At 43.4% G+C, this 17,805-nt stretch overlaps 1 long non-coding RNA gene across 4 annotated transcripts in view; it reads left to right on the top strand.

The window, feature by feature from the left end:
- The window catches only part of LOC103786605 (uncharacterized), a 271,965-nt gene that overhangs the window by 117,676 nt on the left and 136,484 nt on the right, over positions 1–17,805 (top strand). For all 4 annotated transcript variants that reach the window (XR_008622629.2, XR_612342.4, XR_008622627.2 and 1 more), the window contains one exon: positions 9,938–10,120. This is a non-coding gene — a long non-coding RNA (uncharacterized LOC103786605). The remainder of the gene's footprint in view (positions 1–9,937; positions 10,121–17,805) is intronic.

The raw sequence follows: 17,805 nt of genomic DNA, 5'->3' as shown, positions 1-17,805 counted from the left end.
AACAACCTCTCTGCAAGGTTTGCAGACTCCCCAAGGGACCCTGGAGGGGAAGATACAGATATTTTATGCTCTGAGATCTCCCCAAGCCATTTGGTGTTTCTGTGAATCCTCTCTCCTTTCCAGATTTAAGTGGAAAGGGCAAGAGTGAGAATGTGGTCCTTTCCTCTGGAACTTACTTCAATAACCAACTCTCTTACTTCCCTCTTCCAAATGTATGGTAACCTGTCTCCTCTTCTTAGCCCATGTCATATATGTTACCTCTCCTCTCGGGCTTCTTTATCATTTATTTAATGCCCATGCCTTCTTTTGTTCAAAGATCAGCTCTTGAGTATTCTCTCAAGGCTGTTAAGACTGCTGTCACTGTTATGGCTGTAAAACTGGCATTCTAAAACTCAGTTGAGTTTTGTTTTAGGCTGTATTATCCTTTTCCACTGAGGGTAGGACATACAGAAAGTTTTTGCTGCTGGTTGGCATGGTGCAGGGGGTGAAGGGCAGGGTTGTGAAATACAGGTGAAGAGCATTTCAGTTAATGTCACAGAATTTAATTCTCCCATAGAACCTTCTACATCTTCCAGATAAGGCTTCTGTGGTGGGCCAAATACAAGTTTTAGTATTATTGCAGTTTTTTCAAGTTAAGAATCATTCCCACCAAACATCCAGCTAGAGGCAGTAGTAGGTTGATGTAGTTACTTGTGGGGCAGGGGAGGGGGCTGGTTGTGCTGTGGTCTGGGAAATAGATCACCATAGGAGATAGAGGAGCTGATGCCAGCACCGGGAAATGGGATTGGTGCCTCCACCAATGGGTTGAAGAGAACAGACAACTGTTCGTAGCTCCACAGCAGCCTAGGGCAACCACGTTAGCTTCATCAGCCATTCCATGTCACCTACAGCATCAAGATATCATCCATTTGTTCACCAGTAAATTTCTCTCCCAATAATGGAACACAGGAACCCACTATTCCAAGATTAAGGAGAGTGGTGGGCAAGATGCTATAGCTTTGAGGTGCGTTGCTGTGCTCTGAGGTAGGTGAAAAAAGATTTGCATCTTGGTTTCCCCTTTCCCAGCTGTGTGGCCTTGGGAAAGCTACTTAATCTTTCTAGGCCTTAGTCTTTTAAAAATCTGAAACATGTGAAGAATGACAGAATATCTAATGTGGGGTGTGTGTGTGTGTGTGTGTGTGTTAAAAGAATTAAGTGAACTATGATATGTATAGTCCTTGGCAGAATGCCTGGTACTTAATAAGCACTCAATGAAGGTTAGCCATTATTCTTGCCGTGTTGTTTTTTAATTGTTATTGTTGTTGCCATTGTTATTCAGGAGAACATTGTAGACTTTGCTTTGAGCATTCTTTTTCCAGTGACTCATACTGTCCAATGTTAGATTAAGAATGGACAAAGGTCAGGTGACAATTCAGTTAGATTGGCTCTAAGCTTTCTGTGGCAAGATCACAGTCATTCAAAAGGACAGCCACTTGGAGCTCTGCCGTGTTTGGTGATGAAAGTATGGGCAAGGTGAGCTTTGCTGACATTTTCAAGGTCAAGCTAGGACTGATGTAGACCAGCCATGTTGGAGTCATAATTGCAAGTAGGTTTTCTTCTTTCCTATCACTTTGAGATTCTATTCTAAATACCATAAAATGATGACCATGATTGTAGCACTTGTTAAGAGGAAAACAGTACCTTAACAATATAATTTGACATAAAAATGTTTTCCCAGATAGGCAATTTACAACGTAGCATGAGGGAAATTTATGAAATAAAAATTTCTGTCTTGTTTTTAGAGAACTTGGAGCCATCCATGTAATAACCCCAGGGCTCCATAGGTTACGTATTAAGAATTTCTTTTGCTGGTTTCTCTGAGCACCAACATTCTGTGCCATCATCTGTCTCATAGGGCATCCAGCCCAGTACTATACACATATCTAGTAGATGTATAATAAGTGTATAATAGGTGTATAGTATATGCCCAGTAAACTGAATTGAAAAGTCTTCAGGACTCAAAATTATCCAATTGTAATGGGTAATGAGAAGCAATGAAACAGATTCATCCAGGGTTTCCCTCTCCAATTACATTACATGGTAACTGTCTTGGACATGCCAGACTGAAGGTTTATTACTGAATTATCAGTCTGTGCTGAGTTCTGCCAGAGGTAAGATGAGAGAGTTCAGGAAATAAAGCCAAAGATGGGAAACTGGGAAGATGGCCAGTTGGTGCATCAAGGTAGAGGGGTGAGGCTGGAGTCAGGGCCTTGGAGAAAGCACGAGAAAGGCAGGGGCAAGTGGGGCAGCATTGAGGGAAACAGAGCTGATCGGGCTGGATCTGAGAATTTGTATACTGTTCTGAGAAATGTATTACTTGCCCTCTGAATGAGGGCAACTGGGAGAAACAGGTGTGATGGGAGGAAAACAGAGCCCCCTCTTCTTATTTCTTGATGAGCAGAGCATTTTGGCAATCTAGTGATAATAAAATACCTCCATGGGTGAGATGCTGGCTTCTCCAACTAGAAAGACATTCTCTACTGACCCAGAGCAGCTACTCAGGATCTCCTTGGGCTGAGTTTGGTGCAAAGGCTCATGAGAAGGGCTGGGACTGGCCCACAGTTGGCTACTGACCTTGTTTGAATGGAGGCAGAGGGTGCATCTGTATGATCTGCTGTCTTGTGCACTTAGGGTCTAGGAACTGGCAGGCAAGGTCAGAAGAACATGTGTTGCTAAGAAAATCCACCCACCATGCAATTTTTATTACACCCAAATATAGGTCACGTTGAGGGTGTGCTTGGGGAAGCAAAATATCATTGCATGGCTGAAATCCATAAGCAGAAGCTGTCAGTCTTGGGTGCCTCCTCACCCTGTCTGGCAGCAGCCCCTACAAAGCAAGAAATGAGTCCTTCCCATTAGCTTCCCCTTCTCCCACCAGTCTCATTACCCTCTGCTCATTCCCTGGATTCTGAATCAAGTTCAGGCTCCCTGCACAGCAGGGTTGCCAGCTGGTTTGACTTTATTCTGTGATTCACTGTGTAGCAGAGGGAGTTTCTCTGATAAGCCTGTTGAGGCTGGAAACTTAACCCTCCAAAATCTTTACAAAAAGCAAATGCGGGAGGAGTTTCCCTTGGCCTTGCCTGGCAGATGCAAAATGTTCCCAGGAGCCAGGTCAGATATCCTTGTGTGCAACAGTGCCATGAGTGACCCCGGCTCCTCAGAGCACAGCTCCAGGACTGTGGGTATTAGAAGACAGTCTACAAATTCAACCTCAAAGGGTCTTCACTGGTGTTGGCCAACATGGGTCCATCTCTGTGACTGCTTAGGAGCCAGATGAGGCTATTTGGAAAGGTCTGGCCAGTTGTGTGATATCAGGCAACTTACCTGCCCTCTCTGACCCTGAATTTGTCATCTGCAAAACGGAGACCCTACTGCACACGTCCAATAGTGCTGGGATTCCAAATGGGATGCAGGTTAAGCATTCGAAGGCATCCTTGCTCACGGCAGTACCTAGTGCGTGCTTTGCTATTGTTTTCCTTTATTTTTAAATTGTCACTCACCTGCCTGTCTCCTGTCATGAACTCCTTAGCTATGTTTAATGGAGAGAGAGTTGGCCAAGATCCCCAGCCCCTGAAAAGTTCCTTAAGATCCATGATCACCCCAATAGGGAAGAGGACAGTTGAGGCAGTGGCTGCCCTTGATTTCTCACTGGGTGTTTGTTGGCCTCAGATTTCTGTGACATTTCCTATGGGGGTGAGCTAGGCTGGGCCAGTAGTGAATGTGGAGACTGCGAGAGCTACTTTTGTCTGGGCTAGAAGGGAAGGCAACTATTCTGGGGGCTTGACTTTGCCCCTTTCCTCTGGACTCCTAAGTTTTTCCAGTTTTTCCTTCAAGGATGGGAGTTTCTGGGATGTTGATGGTGGTGATTCTACTTTTTGGCACCTTCAGCTGCTTTGGGAGAGCACTTCCAAGATGCAAAACAATCCTCAAAGCAGGAATTCCAAGGAGCACCTTCCAGCAAGAAAAGAGCTCTAACCTCTTTTGAGTTTCCTCTTACAAGCTCCACTCCCCAGCCCCTGAGGCCAATCCTGCCACCTCCATGTCTTCTATGATTAATGCCCTGCATAGGTCTCCAGGCAGGTGTCCCCAACCCTGGCTGCACTTTGGAATCACTTAGTGAGCCTTAAGAAGACACTACATGAGACCCACGCTAGACTCCAGTTGGAGTCTCTGGGAGTGGGCTAGATGAACTGTATTTTTAAAATCTTTGGCCGGGTGTGGTGGCTCACACCTGTAATCCCAGCACTTTGTGAGGCCAAGGTGGGTGGATCATGAGGTCAAGAGTTCGAGACCAGCCTGACCAACATGGTGAAACCCCGTCTCTACTAAAAATTTAAAATTTAGCCGGGTTTGATGATGCATGCCTATAGTCCCAGCTTCTAGGGAGGCAGAGGAAGTAGAATTGCTTGAGCCCAGGAGGCAGAGGTTGCAGTGAGCCGAGATCATGCCACTGCCCTCCAGCCTGGGTGACAGAGCAAGACTCAGTCTTGGGTGGGGCGGGTGGGGCGGGGGAGTGGGAATCTTTCCAGATGATTCCAATCTGCAGCCATGGTCAAACACTTCAGGGCTGGAGAATGTGAAGACTTTCTCTGAGTGAGTTCTCCCTGACTATAACTCATTCCCTGCTTGGGTCTGAAGGAGGTCTGGCTTTGCCTGCCTGTCTGGCACATGCTTTGCACCTGGCCTGTCTGAATTGCATGTGTTTCAGGAGACCCCTTAGGGGCCTGGAGATGGTTTAGCTCCAGGGGAACAGACAAAGAGGAACTAAAGCTAGCCTTCACTGATTACGGTTTCAAACATCTTTGCATCATTTGCACGCTTGCCTATTGTCAAAGGTCTTTATATAAAATGGCCACAGCCCTCAATATTCTCACTCTCCACTGCTTGATTCTTGTTTCATTTGTTTTCCTACTGGGAAACAGAACTTATTGCCACCTGAACAGTCTATCTTCTCCCCCTCTCCCTGAAATAAACATTAAAAAATGTTTTCATTGTCTTCCTTCATTAGACTATAAGCTTCATGAGGGCAAAAATTTTATTTTTTGTTCATGCTGTATCTTGAGGATCTAGATACATCACACAGTAGATCCTCCATAAATATCAGAAAAAACAATTTTTTGAGTGAACAAATGAAGATTTGCTCTTCATAGTCTGGCCTGGTTGCTGTAAAGAAAAGATAGGAAGTTGATAGCCAAATACGGATCAAAACATTAACATAATTAAAAGGCTAGATGAGCATCTTATAATTTCTGAACACCCCAATCATGAATGTGGTGGGGATCCTAATGCCCCCAGCCCCTTCCTCAGTGCATCCAGAGACAAGCACATGGGTCTTTTTAAGTTTTAAAGCTGATGATTGTAGGCAAACAGATCCTGTAAGGGAAAATCCCTCACTGTTCCTTTCCTCTGTGTAAAGCTAGCAGAGTCATTTGCCCAAGGTCACATGTCTAGTTAGCCATAAAACTAGGATTCAAAGTATGTGCCCAGGATGAGGATGAGGCTCAGCTCATAACCTGCACTGCACCAAGTACCATAAAGCTTGGTCACCCACCTAGGTATTACTAAAAGGCTCTCTCTCTACATGTTTTTTTGCTCCCCTAAATTTCTCTTTTTGTCTCTCTCCCAAAATTCATACCTCAATGCACAAGGTGTTGGGAATCTCAACCAATGGCAGACCTCTTATAGGGGCAATGTGACTTGCAGGATTAGGCCCCCTATAAAAACTGAAGCACCAGGTAGCAGGGGAAGGATGAATTTCCTTTAGTTAGCTCACATTTTAGAAAGAAGAGTAGAAGGGTCTATCTACCTTTATCATCTCTCGCTCTCTCTCTCGCTCTCTCTCTCTCTCATCTCTATATTATTTATCTTTCTATCATCCATCTCTATCATCTACACACACACACACACACACACACACACTTATGTTTTAATGCACCATCAGATAAAACACGTTCTTCTTCCCTAGGAAAGACAAACAAGGGGAGGAGAGGGGCCAGGAAGTTTTTTCTACTTGCAGGAGACACCTGGTGTGGGAAAGAAACACCCTATATACCCCCAACCACATGTACTGTTTCTAAAACCCAAAATGCCTCTGAAAGTCAAATGCAAGCCTGAGAGGTGAATCATTTGATTAAGGTCCCATAGCTAGCAAGGAATTTTCACCAGGGATGTCTTGCCCAAAGTCTGCATTTTCTATGACTGCCAAGCTGCCTCTCAGATAAGATGCATACATAGTAAGAGGTCAGTTAGGGACTGGGTTAAGAAAGAAGGTGATCTTCATGGATGGGCTTCAGCTGGATAAATCTCAGCCTTCTTAAGCTTCTTGGTCAAGATCTACATAGAAATGCAGAAACCACTTTGATGGGGGTTGGTGGGCATGGCTAGTAAAACTGTGGAAGGGGTGTGTTGTGCTGAACCCCTATTAACCTCAGTAGGGAAGCCAGCAGGTTCAAGAAGTTGAAGAAGAGACCCAGAGCCATCATATGAGACATAGGGTTTCTTTTTGTTTTTTTGTTTTTTGTTTTTTTTTTTTTGTTGTTGTTGTTGTTTTTTGAGATGGAGTCTCCCACTGTCACCCAGGCTGGAGTGCGGTGGCGCATCTTGGCTCACTGCAAGCTCCGCCTCCCGGGTTTACACCATTCTTCTGCCTCAGCCTCTTGAGTAGCTGAGATTTCAGGCATGTGCCACCATGCCCGGCTAATTTTTTTTTCTTTTTTGTATTTTTAGTAGAGACGGGGTTTAACCATGTTGGTCAGGCTGGCCTCAAACTTCTGACCTCATGATCTGCCTGCCTCGGCCTCCTGAAGTTCTGGGATTACAGGCATGAGCCACCCTGCCTGGCCAAGACTTGGGGTTTCATCAGGGGATTACATACAGGGGATAGTCCAACGGCAGCGGGCTGGACAGGACAGGCTGGACAGGAGAATCGCCTTATGTATAGAAATGGTCCAGTGGCAGTGGGCTGGATAAGATAACTGCACTGCCTGGTGGTGGTGGGCTGGGCAGGAAAACTGCAGTCACTTGCAAACAGCATGTAGTTGATACAGCATTTTCACTTAACACCTTCCCCTTAATGACCTCCACCTGGCAATCTTCATTTAACCCAAAACTCAGGGCATCAATTCCCTATATGGCCTGTGATCCAAAGGACAGGCTGGGGTCCAGATGTTCCTCACAGGCCAGGAATGAATCTCTGGGTTGGCTATGCCTGGAATCCCTAGCTTGGAACATACATTCAGGTGCGTGTGCCATACAGGGTCATTCTAAGGATATGCTTGTTATTACCCTCAGGCATGTATAGCATGCAGGGTGTTACTAGCAAAAATTATTTCCAGTGCAGGACACTGCTTTTTTTTGTACCTATTTGTGGAAATCAATCAAGCCCCTTCTATTTCTTCTTCTGTAGGAGAGATGGATTTGGTTCAGTAAATAAAAGCTCAGGGTTCAAGAGGAGATGAAAATTGACTTGTCCCCCTTTGGTGATAATGATCAATGATACCTACCATTTATTCAACACTAACTATACATCGGTCACTGTATCAAGAACTTTGATTTCATAGACTAATTTATTTCTCCTTATAACCCTATGTGGTAGGGTCGATTGTTATTTTTATTTTAGAGCTAAAGAAACAGAGGTTACCAGCTGGCACATAGCAGAGCCAGGAATCCCATCTAGTTCTGTGGACTCTGAACCAGTGTTCTCATGACTTTTGTGAGATTTCTGAGTGGAAGGCAGATACTTCTTATTCCTGAAAATGTAGTTTCCCTGACCTGAGTGTCCATAAGGGTTTTTCTTGTGGTCCAAGGCTGTGCACACTGAATGAAGCAGTCCTCAAGTCTCCTTGCCCATCTGCTGAAGTGGGATAACATCCCAAGATGAATGGAGAATAAGAGACTAAGCCCCCCCTTCCCTCCATCCTCATCAGACAAGGGGAGTACCCTCACTCTGGCTGGGACCCTGCCCCGGCAAACTGCCTGGATAGAGTTATTTTATTTCCACATAGAAACCTGTCTCTTCCACTGTGAGAATTTTCCCAAGGAGGGGTCATCATTTGAGCTATTTTGATATTTCCCTGAGAAGCAGGAGAGTCCACTTCGGGTGGCTCCATTTTTCCAGGCATTACTGGGACCCAGTGCCTCTGCCTGTAAGGAGCTGTTTTATCTGAGATCAGCTCACATCCAGAACCTGCTGACAGCATTGAAGTTCCAACTTATTCAGCACCAGGGCATGTTATTTTTTCCCCAGCCTTCACCAGGCCTCTAATATGAATTACTTCTTGGGGAAAAAAGACCATTCACAGACCTGCCTTTTAAATGCCAATGTGTTTGCTTATCAGATTGTCTGACTGAAAGGAGGCGTGCCAGCACCTTGGCATAAACCTTTGTGGAGAAAAATGGACTGCATGACTACTGGACATCTAAACATTTTTAAATAAATAGGCAGAAACTCATGGCACTAATTAACAAGTCAAGAAACTTCCACAGAGCTTCATGGGCTCTTCTACCTAGACCAGAGACCTAGTCTGGTGAAATGCATGTGCTGATAATTGTGGAGAACAACTGTGGCTTTTGCCGGCCTGATAAACACCATCCCTTGTTTTGGCCATCCAGAAGGAGCATCCAGATTTTTCTGTGGGAGATGTTCTCTTGCCCATTCAATCTAGTCTTGGTGTATAATCAGGGTGCCCCGCCAACAGCCAAGGGGTGGGCATGAGACTCAAGCTTGGCCATTCGCATACTTTCTCCCTGTAATTTAAATTTTACTACAAGGAAAACTTGGTGGCATCCATTAATTCCAACAACAATTGCCCAAATAGACTGTTCACTTGTTCCTGCCTCCCAGATCCCCAGCTGTATTGGTTCCCATTCTTTTTAAGAGCTGTTTCCCCAGCTTTCCATTTGATTCCTTGAACTGTCCCATACCATGCCAATAAATTCATTTTTGCTGAACTCAGAATTACTGTTCGTTGTTCACAGCCACAGCCTCCAATGGCTGTAATGATTCTCACAGGGGACACATTTCTTTTTGTGCTCTCTGTCTGTGCATTGTACAGTGGGCCAAGTTCCTGAATGTGCCCTTGTCTGTCTTTAACTGAAACTGGTCTTGCCTCACTCCCTGGTCTGAAGGCACTGGACTAGTACAGAGATGGCCATTGGGTGGATCAGGTATAGCCCTTCCTAGAGCCCCCCTGCACCCCCAGAGGTGGCCTGGCAGGCTCAGCCAAGTAGGTGCAGTTCTAATCAGCTGAGCCAATCTGACTAGCTCCCTGTAAATTTGGAAGAGAGACTATGGAAAAGAGTGACCATTTGGTAACAAGAGGAAACTGCAGTGGATGCACTGGGGGGAGCAACCTTCTGACACTGGTCTTCTCTCTGCCCCTACGGTATCCCACAGCCACTCCCTAAAGTAGAGACTCACCCTCTGCCTGAATCCTGCTGCTCATTCAGAGCTCACCTCAAATGTCACTCCCCAGAGTAGTCTTCCCTGACTGCCCAATCTAAAGTAGCCACTACTTATCACCTCACTCAATGTTCGTCCTTTGCACTCTCTCATGTTTTCTTGTTAGTTAATTATCAAGTTAATTATCTCCCCACAGCTAGAACATAAGCTGCATGAAGGCAGTTCCTTGTCTGTTTTGTTCATGCTCTCTGGATCTAGAACAGTGCTCATCTCATAATTGGCACTAAGTATATATCAAGTGACTATATCTCCCATCTTATTCAATATATTATTGTGGTTGAACTGTGTCAGTCCTAATGCCTGGTACCCATGAATGTGCCTTATTTGAAAACAGGGCTTTACAGATGTAATCAAATTAAGATGGGGCCATACTGGAGTATTAGGCCTAATTTAATGACTGGTGTCCTTATAAGAAGAGGGAAATTTGTACACACACAGAAGGAGAACACCATGTGAAGCTGGAGGCAGAGATTGGAGTGACACGCCTACAAACTGAGGGGCACCAAAGACCACCAGCAACCACCAGAAGCTGGAAGAGGCATGGAACAGATGACCACAAGAGCCTCCAGAAGGAACCAACCATGCTGACGCCTTGATTTTGGACTTCCAGCCTCTCAAATTGTGAGCAAATAAATTTTTGTTGTTTTAAGCTACCCAGTTGTGGTACACTGTTATGGTAGCCTGATATAGTTTGGCTGTGTCCCCATGCAAATCTCATCTTGAATTGTAGCTCCCATAATTCCCACATGTTATGAGAGGGATCCGGTGGGAGGTAATTGAAGCATGGAGAAAGGTCTTTCCCATGCTGTTCTCATGATAGCGAATACATCTGATGAGATCTGATGGTTTTATAAACGGGAGTTTCCCTGTACATGCTCCCTTTGCCTGCCATCATGTGAGACGTGACTTTGTTCCTCCTTCACCTTCTGCCATGATTGTGAGCCCTCCTCAGCCATGTAGAACTGTGATTCCATTAAACCTCTTTCCTTTATAAATTACCCAGTCTCAGATATGTTTTTATTAGCAGCATGAGAACAGACTAATACACAGCTCTAGCACATTAATATATGTCCTAAATGAATTCCTTTGCTAGCATCACAAAGAATGTACAAGCTATTCCTCTCTCCTCTAAGTTGAGAACAATTCCTTATAATCCAAAGCTTGGTAAAGTGTCACTTCATTTATTCATTCAAACATTTGTTGAGGTGTCTACTACAGGACAAGCATTGGAGATATAAGAATAAATAAGACATTTTTGATGAAATTACTCTCAGCCAATTAGCAACATTCTCCTCTGTGCTCACATAGCACTTTGCAGGGATCCTTAGTGTAGCCCTTATTACATTGCATTTTAGTTAGAGTTTTCCACCTTCTTGATCTCAAGGGCCTTATGTTCTTTAATGCTTTGTGCTCCACGCCTGGTACAAAGAAAATATTCAATAAATCCAATGAATGAATGAATGGTGGATTAAATATTATATTCATAATACAAATAGGGAAATAATATGCTGCTAAAGCTATTGTTGGAAATCCTTTACCTTTCCTTGTCATGTGTGTATTGTAGGGTGAGGGAGGTTATACAGTGTGGTGGGATGAATAGGAAATGCAAGTCAGGAGATCTGGTTTTAATTCTAGCTCTACTGTTGGAGATGACCAATCCTGTATGGCCTCAGCAGGGAGGGCCAGAGTAAATAAGTAAAACTGGGGGAGAGGGAGGGATGGGATGAAAGGAGAGACAAAGGGAGGGAAAGAGAGAGAGAAGGAGGAAGAGAAAGAGATGGAAAGAGAGACAGAGAGAGAGATTGCAGCTCTCGCAGCTTAGTATAATAACTTCCCAGGAGTCAGAGATAAACAAACATAAAATGGGTTGCTTTGGGAGGTGCTAAGTTCTTCATTTCTTCACTGCTGGAGGTGTTCAAGGCGAGGCTGGATGGATGAGTGATGCTTGTCAGGAATCCTGCAGACTCAGGACACTCATGGAGAGGGTGCTGATGGGATTAGATGGTCTTTCACCTCACACAGGTGGTATGATTCTATGTGTGTGACTTTGGCCAAGCCACCCTGTCTCTGGACGCAAGCTTCCTAGTCACCTGAAGGAGCTGCCTCTTCAAGTTCCTGAGAGTCAGAGTTCTCTGAGTCTAACTGAATTGATATGTCTGCAGTCTAGAGAGCTGGGCAATGGGGATGGCCAGCACTGGGCTTTCTGGAGAAGAAAGGTCACTGGGGCTTCCACAGGGCAATGTGAGGCACTGGAGGCAAATCTTGATGTCTTAGGAAAATATAAATTAAATTTCTCTGCTAGCTCTAAACAAATAGCTGTGCAAGGTCTTTTGCCCTTGAAATAAGAATTTCTGGGAGGCAGGAGGGTTCAGTGGCATAGGCTAGAAGTGGATGACTTATCATAAACCCAAGAACAGGGCTAGTCCTTGAACAGAGTCCAATGACCAGGCCATGGTGTGGTCTGAGGTATGCAGTCATCAGGTCTTTTGTAATTATCTGTTTGTAGTAAACATGAATTGCTTTCTCATTCATGTAGCTTATTTTGTAATATTTGGTTTTTCTAATTAATTTTCAGTAAAAATTAAGTTTGAAGTAATAAACTGAAAAAGTTGCAAGGAACACATTGGGTTGCAAGAAAGCAAAATAGTGGATAAAACGGTGTCGGAAAGAATCACCCCAAACCAGATATACAAATACACGCAAGAGTCCCCCATCTTATGAAAGGAGAGTGGGGTTGGGAAGTAGGAATATAAAAAGAGGAAAAGAGGTTCTCTTTTACTTCTATAGAGATCTATTAAGATTTATTTTTAGTGAATTAAAGGTAAGTAACTAAGCAAAGTTATGGGCTGCTCAGGGTTTGATTGCCTCCTAACTCTGTATTTATTAGCATCTGCATGCTCTTTACAGGTTTGCAAAGTCCTCTTGTAGTTGGTATTTATTTAGACCTTCATTACAACCTTGCACATTAATATCTTATTATCTCCAGTTTGCAAATTAGGAAAACAAAGCTAAGTGAAGGGTTAAGTTCAAGATTGCATGATCAGCCCAGGTCTTTCAGCTCCAAGCTCAGCATTGCCTGCCTCTCCTCACCCAATGTCCTATTCCATTCCAATCCTGCTGTACTCAGCTAACTCTCACTTGGCTTCAGACACTTTTGTCCAAAGGAAAGATGGTAGCTTTTGCTTCCCTAGTTTTGCAACCAGATGTTCAAACTGCAGGTTTACCACTGACTTGTTTGTGACTGTGGGCAATTCATTTACCCTTTTGACTTTTTGTTTCAATGGAGACAGTAATTCTCATTTTACAAATGTCATAGTGTCAGTTCATTCATTCATTTCAATTATGCACTCAAGAGATATTCCCTGAACATTGAATCTTTGTCATTTGCTGGTTCTGGGTATGCTGAGCTCAAGACTATGTTCAACTTCAAAGACATAATGAAAGTGAAAGCATTTTGTAAACTCCAAGTTGCTAACTAAATGTAAACTCCAGTATTATTTCCACTTCTAGATTATTTGCATTTTATATGGTGATAGCTGGAAGAAAAACAAGCCTGGCACAAAAGGCTGAATTCCTAATGATGAAATTTTAGGCATTCTGGAGGGTATGTGTGTGTACTTATGGTAGGGAGTGGTTGATAGTGAATGGGGGGAGGACACTGGAAGGAGGAAAAGTATTTCTTTATTATTATTATTTTATCGTGGGCCTGTGACAAGAAGTAGAGCTTTTACGTAGGAAATATTTTACTAAGGAAAAATCTCCCCCATGGAAGGACAATAATGCCAGGCTTTCTCTAGAAATGGAAATAGAGAAGTGGAGTTCAACTTTCTTTGTGAAGCCCTACAGATAAACTCATACCATTGTTTGCTACTCAATCATTAGGAAAAGCAGAGTTTCTAGTCTCTGATAAACTTTCCTTGCTTATAAATACTATCTTTGCTGACTCTGTGTGAACTTCAAAGCTGATAATGAATATATTTTAACTTCCCACAAAAGGAAAGAGCTTGCCCCTTTATTAAAAACATCCATTCTCCCTGGAAGCCACCACCTCACTGATTCTACTTCCTAGGGCTGGAGGGCTTGATGAAAACCTGGGCTGGATTTTCAGTCACTTCACTCCGAGAAAGACCATTTTGGAAGTCCTGGTGAAAAGGTCCTTTTTGTTTTTGGCTATACACTTTCCACGGAAGAATGAAAGACAACATACCTATCTATATTTATACCTATTTCTATGTCTATATCTATGTGTCTATAAATGTATATTGATAGGAATCTGGTGTCTGATTTTGTCTTCCAAATGCCAATACATTCATTCACATGCGTTAGACATCATCTGTTTCTGGCTGTATAGTAGGTCCTTGGATCTTAAATGTATTATATTTAGCCTCATTCTGGGCCCTCTTACTTCTGCACACAGGAGCTAAGTGCCTGGAACAGATACCAAATCTTTTAAGCCCTGTCTCCATCTTGGGTCCTGTCTGGGTCTCCCTGCTGCATCTGCAACTTGCCATTCCTGTTACTAGGTTTATGCTGTGGAGGATGCTCCATCCTGGTGATTCCATCAACCTGATGTGCACTCTCCACAGTCACCTCCTCGTTGAGCTCCTCTTAATCATGGCTGCCATGATACTAAGCACTGTGCTTAGTGCTCAGAAATCATCATCTCCAGGCCGGGCGCGGTGGCTCACACCTGTAATCCGAGCACTTTGGGAGGCCAAAGTGGGCAGATCACTTGAGGTCAGGAGGTCCACACCAGTCTGACCAACATGGCAAGACCCATCTCTACTAAAAATACAAAAATTAGCTGGGTGTGGTGGCGGGAGCCTGTAATTCCAGCTACTCCAGAGGCTGAGGCATGAGAATCGCTTGAACACAGGAGGCGGAGGTTGCAGTGAGCCGAGCTTTCACCACTGCACTCCAGTCTGAGTGACAAAGCAAGGTTTTGTCTCAAAAAACAAAACAAAACAAAAAACAAAAAAGAAAGCATTATCTCCAATCTTCATAACAACTCCAAAATGGGCACATATTATACCTGCTTTATGGATGAGGAAACTGTGACTCAGGGGCTCACTTGAGGCAACAGAACTGGCAAGTACCAGAGTTGGAATTTAAACAGCCACCCAGTTCCAGCGTCTGAGACCCTTTGACTCTGCCTTTGATTTTCTGAGCTTCTTTGGTATTTTTATGCAAGACATGATGAATGAAGGCCAGTGAAGGAACACCTCAATAAATGGCAGGTGTTATTTTGAGGGTGGTACACGCTGGGTTACTTGAATACCTGTAACCCAGCTCTGGTGTCTGTGAGTCCCTAGAGGCGGAAAGAAATATCCTGTCATCCCAAAACAATTCATTCATTTATTTAACATGTATTTGTAAAATGCTGTCATATGCTAGGACTATTTTAGGCACCAGGAATATAGCTATGAAAAACAGACAGATATCTGCCCTCCAAGAGCATCAATTAACCAATCAATATTTTGTCAGGTAGAGACAAATACTGTGAAGAAAAACACAATCTGTCAGAGGATAGAGAGAACCCCTGAGAGATTGGGCAGATAAATTCCCAGTTTATGTAGAATGGCCAGGGGAGGTCACAGTGATAAGATAACATTTGGACAAAGTCCTGAAAGAAAGTAAGTTGCAAATCGTGTGGATATCTAGGAGAAAAGAATTTCAGGCACAGGGGCATCAAGTGCAAATGTCTTGAGGCAGAATCCTTGCCTGGTCTACTTGATACACAGCAAGAAGTCCAGCACAGCTGAAGCAGAGGGAGTGAGGCGGGGAGAGGTTGTGGAAGGGAGCTAGGGATCAGACTGGGCCTCAACAGGCATTATGATAAGGTTCTTTCTCTTTGAGTGAGAAAGGCAGCCACTGGGGGGGTTGTGGGAAGAGATGCAACATGATCTAACTTATGCTTTAAAAGGATAATTGTGGGTGATATTTGTAGAAAACTCTGAAAGCTGGGAAGATAGAAGCGGAGTGAGCATTTAGAAAGATCCTGTGATAATCCAGGAGAGAAAGATGGTGGCTTAGACCAAGGCCATTGCAGTGAAGCTGGTGAGCAGTGATTAAATTCCGGACATATTTTGAAGGTTAAATTGACAAGGCATACTGATGGGGTCTGAGAGAAAGAGACCAGTCATGTATGAGTCCAGTGTTTGCCATTTCCTGAGAATGTATGTTCTCTCTATTAGAATGTAAACTTACAGGGGCTGAGTTCTTCATCTGTTTTATTCAATCCCAAGTGCCTAGAACAATGCATAATACATAGAGGAACATATATATATTTAATGAATATGAGAGAAACTGGCTTGAGAGTGGGACTCAAGAGTTTATCTGTCCTTTTTTTGGAAAAAAAATAGAGCCTTGTAAGGTAAGGAGATTAGATTTTTGTATGAGTGACACAGGAAGCCATTGATAAGTTTAAACAGCAGAATATGATCTAAGTCTTCTTAAAAATTGAGATATAATTCATACAACATAAACTTTACTATTTAAAAATGTACTATTAATTGGTTTTAGCATTTCAGAATGTGTGCAGCCATCACCACAAATTCCAGAACATTTTCATCATCCCCCAGCAAAAAACTCCATGTTTGCTAAAAGTTACTCCCCATTCTCCCTTCCCCTTAACCTCTGGCAGCCACTAATTTACTTTTGTTCTCTGTGGATTTGCCCATCATGGTGTTATGTCAGTTTAAAATATATTCTCCCAGTCTGTAGCTTGTCTTTTCATTCTCCTAAGAGTGTCTTTTGAAAATAAATATTACTAATTTTGATAAAGTTTAATTGATCAATTTTTAAAATGGATCATGCTTTTGGTGTTGTAGCTAAGAAAGCTTTCCTTAACCCAAGGTCACAAAGATGTTTTGTCTATATTTTCTTCTAGAATTTATATATTTCATGTTTAGGTTTGTGATTCATTCTGATTTCATCTTTTCATATGGTGTAAAGTATGGATCAAAGTTCTCCTTTTGCATATGGATGGTCAGTTGTTCCAGAACCATTTGTTGATCTGAGCTGGTTTTGAAGAATAACTAGAATGTCATCAACTAGACAAACGAGGGCAGAAGCAGCAGCAGGGACACAATCATGGTGGTGGGAAGGAGCAGAGATTGTGATTAAGGGACTGTGTAAGTTTTGTGGCTGGCTGGCGAGTTACATGTGAACTGAGAATGGTGGGATTTACGACTTCTGAGGGACACAAAGTCCAGGCCATGGAGAACCTAGTACACACTAGTATTTTTCTGAAGTGTTAGACTTGGAAATGTTCTTGGAGATTACCAATTTACTTTCCTTCCCGTTTAAGCCACGATCTTAAAGGGAAGGTGACTCATGTTCTATTTTTGTACAGGACTAAGCCCTACCCAGAGGGTGCTGACTAATAGATCAATTCCGTCTTGGAGAGAGGACTCTAATGGCATGGTGCCCTGTCTGACCCAGTATTTTCATCAGTGCCTGGGATGAGGTTAGGGGAGGCACTTTCATCAAATGTGTGAAAGACCCGGATTTGGGAGTGAAGAAAATGTGTTGAGTGAGACAGTCAAGATCCCAGAAGATGTCAGCAGCTTAGAATTCTCATCAAATTTAACAAGAAGGCATTTAAAAAGGCTAATTGTTAAGTTTTATGCCTGGATTTACAAAGCAGCTGAATAAACAAAGGATTGGGGAGTCAACGCTGCGCAACCCATCACAGTGAAAACATCACAGAGGGAGGAGCATCTAAATAGATGAAAGCCCACATGAGGAAAACTAGGATAATTTTGCTCACCATTGGGAGAAGGCCAGGGTCCTGATCTGCTCTTCAGTTTGCCTATTAGTTTGTTCTCCCCCTGCTAATAAAGACCTACCTGAGACTGGGTAATTTATAAAGGAAAGAGGTTTAATTGACTCAGAGTTCCACAGGGCTGGGGAGGTCTCAGGAAACTTACAATCATGATGGAAGGGGAAGCAGACACATCCTTCTTCACATAGTGGCAGCAAGGAGAAATGCTGAGCAAAAGGGGGAAACGCCCCTTATAAAGCTATCAGATCTTGTGAGAACTCACTATCGCGAGAACAGCAGCATGTGAGTAACCACCCCCATGATCCAATTACCTCCACCGGGTCCCTGTTATAACACGTGAGGATTATGGGAACTACAATTCAAGATGAGATTTGTGTGGGGACACAGCCAAACCATATCAGCTTAGATCTGACAACACCTGAAAAGCATTCTATTTTAGGGACCACAGTTTAAGATACATGGCTGCCAAATACAGACTCTGGAGCTAGACTGTCTAGGTTCATGTCCCAGTTCTGTTTCC

This window comes from Pan paniscus, chromosome 23 (genome assembly GCF_029289425.2).
Source record: "Pan paniscus chromosome 23, NHGRI_mPanPan1-v2.0_pri, whole genome shotgun sequence".
Lineage (NCBI taxonomy): Eukaryota > Metazoa > Chordata > Mammalia > Primates > Hominidae > Pan > Pan paniscus.
The sequence above is the reverse complement of the archived record's forward strand: the minus strand, read 5'-3'. Positions and strand labels throughout refer to the sequence as shown.